This window comes from Peromyscus maniculatus, chromosome 16 (genome assembly GCF_049852395.1).
Source record: "Peromyscus maniculatus bairdii isolate BWxNUB_F1_BW_parent chromosome 16, HU_Pman_BW_mat_3.1, whole genome shotgun sequence".
In the NCBI taxonomy this organism is placed as follows: domain Eukaryota; kingdom Metazoa; phylum Chordata; class Mammalia; order Rodentia; family Cricetidae; genus Peromyscus; species Peromyscus maniculatus.
In genome coordinates this window covers 9,448,025-9,451,299 of record NC_134867.1, presented here as the reverse complement: position 1 = coordinate 9,451,299, position 3,275 = coordinate 9,448,025, and the positions used below count along the sequence as shown (strand labels likewise).

At 39.9% G+C, this 3,275-nt stretch overlaps 1 pseudogene; it reads right to left on the bottom strand.

Annotated features, from left to right (window-relative positions):
- Positions 1–1,163: 1,163 nt before the first annotated feature.
- On the bottom strand, positions 1,164–1,707 carry LOC143268947 (large ribosomal subunit protein eL29 pseudogene; annotated as a pseudogene).
- Between the last annotated feature and the right edge of the window lie 1,568 nt (positions 1,708–3,275).

Here is a 3,275-nt window from a genome sequence, read left to right as displayed (position 1 = left end):
GATGTCATTGTTTTTCTCTGCTGAGTAGTTTTCCATTGTGTATAAGTACCACATTTAATTTATCCATTCTTCAGTTGAAGGACATCTAGGTTGTTTCCAGGTTCTGGCTATTACAAACAATGCTGATATGAACATAGCTGAGCCAGTGCCCTTGTGGTATAATTGAGCATTCTTTGGGTATATGCCCAAGAGTGGTATAGCTGGGTCTTGGGGGAGATTGATTCCCAATTTTCTAAGAAAGTGCCATATTGATTTTCAAAGTGGCTGTACAAGCTTGCATTCCCACCAGCAGTGGAGGAGAGTTCCCCTTGCTCCACATCCTCTCCAGCATAAGGTATCTTCAGTGTTTTTGATCTTAGCCATTCTAACAGGTGTAAGGTTGTATCTCAGAGTCATTTTGATTTGCATTTCTCTGATGACCGGGATGTTAAGCAATTCCTTAAATGTATTTCAGCCATTTGAGCTTCCTCTGTTGAGAATTCTCTGTTTAGTTCTATAGACCATTTCTTAACTGGACTGTTGGGTGTTTTGATGTCAAATTTATTGAGTTCTTTATATGTTCTGGATATCAGTCCTCTGTCAGATGTGGTGTTGGTGAAGACCTTTTCCCATTCTGCAGGCTGTCGCTTTGCCTTGTTGACTGTATCCTTTGCTCTACAAAAACTTCTCAGTTTCAAGAGGTCCCATTGATTGATTGTTTCTCTCAGTGTCTGTGCTACTGGTGTTATATTTAGGAAGTGATCTCCTATGCCAATGTGTTGAAGACTACTTCCTACTTTCTCTTCTATCAGGTTCAGAGTAACTGTATTTATGTTGAGGTCTTTGATCCACTTGGACTTAAGTTTTGTGCACAGTGACAGATATGGATCTATTTGCAGCCTTCTACACATTGATATCCAGTTATGTCAGCACCATTTGTTGAAGATGCTTTCTTTTTTCCATTGTACAGTTTTGGTTTCTTTGTCAAAAATTATATGTTCATAGGTGTGTAAATTAATGTCAGGGTCTTCAATTCGATTCCATTGGTCCACATGTCAGTTTTTTTGCCAGTACCAAGCTGTTTTTATTACTGTAGCTCTATAGTAGAGCTTGAGGTCAGGGATCTGAGGCCTCCAGAGATTGTTTTTTTTTTTAATTTTTTTAACAGATCCTGCCTCGTTTATTTGTAAAAACAGCATGGGGTCCTGATCATCTGCAAATAGTATGTAGGTGTGTCACACCAGTCCATCTGTCTGGCAGACAGAAACCTTTTCTATGGGGCCTTCACAGGGGCCTGGGCACCTTTGGGAGCCTGAGCCGGTGCTGAGGCCTCTGCCTTGGTTTGAGCCTTGGGCGTTGGTTGGCAGAGCCTACGACCCCTGGCCATGTAGCTTCTAATCTGCTTCCCGAGCTTGGGATGAGTAATGAAAGCGAGTCGGCTGAGCTTGTCGCTGGGGCCCTTTGGCATCTTGGGCTTCACCGCCTTGGGCTTCACAAGGGCCTTGATGGCCTCTGCACATGTACTCACTGCCTTTGCGTTGTTGGCCTGCATCTTCTTCAGGCCTTTCTTATTGTGCTTCTTGGCAAAGCACATGTTCCTCAGGAACTTGGGGTCCACCCCCTTAAGAGATTCGTATCTTTTTGACCGGGGTTTCTTGATACCATTTTGGTGCCATTTTCGAGATTGGTTGTGTGTGGTGTGGTTCTTGGACTTGGCCATGTCAAAACGGTAACCTATGGCTCCCGAAGCTCCTGGGACCAGAAGAGAAAGAGCAGAGATTGTTTTATTGTACAGGATTCTTTTGGCTATCCTGGGAGTTTTGTTTTTCCATATGAAGTTAAGTATTATTCTTTCTAGGTCTGTGACGAATTGTGTTGGTATTTTGATGGGAATTCCATTGAATCTGTAGATTGCTTTTGGTAAGATTGTCATGTTTACTATGTTAATCCTGCCTGTCCATGAGCATGGGAGATCTTTCCATTTTCTGATATCTTCTTCAATTTCTTTCTTCAGGAACTTAAAGTTCTTGTCATATAGGTCCTTCACTTGCTTAATTAGAGTTACCCCAAGGCATTTTATATCATTTGTGGCTATTGTAAAGGGTGATGTATCTCTGATTTCCTTCTCAGCCTGTTCGTCAATTGGATATAGGAGGGCTACTGATTTTTTTTTTTGAGATGATCTTGTATCCTGCTATGTTGCTGAAGGTGTTTATAAGCTCTATCAGTTTCTTGGTTGAATCTTTTGGGTCAATAATGTATACTATCATGTCATCTGCAAATAGGGAAAGCTTGATTTCTTCCTTTCCAATTTGTATCCTCTTAATTTCCTTATGTTGTCTTATTGCTCTGACTAGAACTTCAAGTACTATATTGAATAAATATGGGGAGAGGAGACAGGCTTGCCTTGTTCCTGATTTTAGTAGAATTGCTTTGAGTTTCTCTCCATTTAATTTGATGTTAGCTGTTGGCTTGCTGTAACTTGCCTTTATTATGTTTAGGTATGTTCCCTGTATTCCTGATCTCTCAAAGACCTTTATTGTGAAGCGGTGCTGGATTTTGTCAAACGCCTTTTCTGCATCTAGTGAAATGATCATGTGGTTTTTTTTTTTCTTTGAGGTTGTTTATATGGTGTATTACATTGACGGACTTTCATATATTGAACCACCCTTGCATCCCTGGGATGAAGCCTACTTGATCATGGTGGATAATTGTTTTGATGTATTCTTGGAGTCTGTTTGCCAATATTTTATTGAGTATTTTTGCATCATTGTTCATGAGGGAGATCGGTCTGTAGTTCTCTTTCTTTGTTGCATCTTTGTTTGGTTTAGGAATCAGGGTAATTGTAGATTTATAGAAGGAGTTTAATAATGTTCCTTTTGTTTCTATTGTGTGGAACAATTTAAAGAGTATTGGTATTAACTCTTCTTTGAAGATCTGGTAGAATTCTGTGCTGAAACCATCTGGTCTTGGGCTTTCTTTGGTTGGGAGACTTTTAATGACTGAATCTATTTCCTTAAGGGTTAATGGACTATTTAAATAGTTTATCTGGTCTTGATTTGACTTAGGTATGTGGTACCTATCTGGAAAATTATCCATTTCTTTTAGATTTTCCAGTTTTGTGGAGTAGAGGTTTTTGAAGTATGACCTGATGATTTTCTGGATTTCCTCATTGTCTGTTGTTATGTCCTCCTTTTCCTTTCTGATTTTGTCAATTTAGATTCTCTCTCTCTCTCTCTCTCTCTCTCTCTCTCTCTCTCTCTCTCTCTCTCTCTCTGTTTTTTGGTTAGTTTGGA